We start from the raw sequence: 943 nt of genomic DNA on the forward strand, positions 1-943 counted from the left end.
TAAGCCATTAGACCCATCGAGTCTGCCCCGCCATTCTATCACGGATGATTTGTTCCTCATCTGTTACCTACAATGTTACAGATGAAGAGGGCGATTGATCTCAGCTAGAATACGTCCTCACTATAACACATGACCTAGGAGCGGGAGAAGGCAATTTAGCCTTCTGAGCCTAACACATTCCATGAGATCTTGGCTGATCCCATACTGGCCTCAACTCCACCCGTTCTCCATAACCCTTCCACTCATTACCAACAAAAATCTCTCTAACTCCTCCTTAAATGTAGGAGTTGGGATTCCAACCCCTGCATCCATCGCAATCTGGGGTAGCGAATTCCACATAATCATAGATCGTACAGTGCAGAAGGAGGCCATTCGGCCCATCGAGTCTGCACCGGCTCTTGGAAAGAGCACCCTACCAAGGCCCACATAACCCGGTAACACCATTCAACCAACCCTAAGGCCAATTTTTGGACACTAAGGGCAATTGAACATGGCCAATCCATCTAACCTGCACATCTTTGGACTGTGGGAGGAAACCAGAGCACCCGAAGGAAACCCACGCACACACGGGGAGAACGTGCAGACTCCGCACAGACAGTGACCCAAACCAGGAATCGAACCTGGGACCCTGGAGCTGCGAAGCAATTATGCTAACCACTATGCTACCGTGCTGCCCGAATCCCAAGTCTTTAGAGGCTAGATTCACAGTATAAAAGTGATCCCCTACAGTGCAGACAGTGTTTGCACTGAGTGCTGAATTTGGTGCATTTGAGTGCTATAGTGAGAGTTTGGTGACTGAGGGAGTGCTGAATTTCCTGCATTTGAGTGCTCTAGTGAGAGTTTGGTGACTGACGGAATTAGGTGAGGAGGGAGTAAGGTTCTGCTTGCATTTTGTTTCCTACATTTCCGCAAAGAGTGAGAAGAGAGCCAGGAGTTTACAGAG

The sequence above is a fragment of the Scyliorhinus torazame genome, chromosome 24 (assembly GCF_047496885.1).
Source record: "Scyliorhinus torazame isolate Kashiwa2021f chromosome 24, sScyTor2.1, whole genome shotgun sequence".
NCBI classification, from domain to species: domain Eukaryota; kingdom Metazoa; phylum Chordata; class Chondrichthyes; order Carcharhiniformes; family Scyliorhinidae; genus Scyliorhinus; species Scyliorhinus torazame.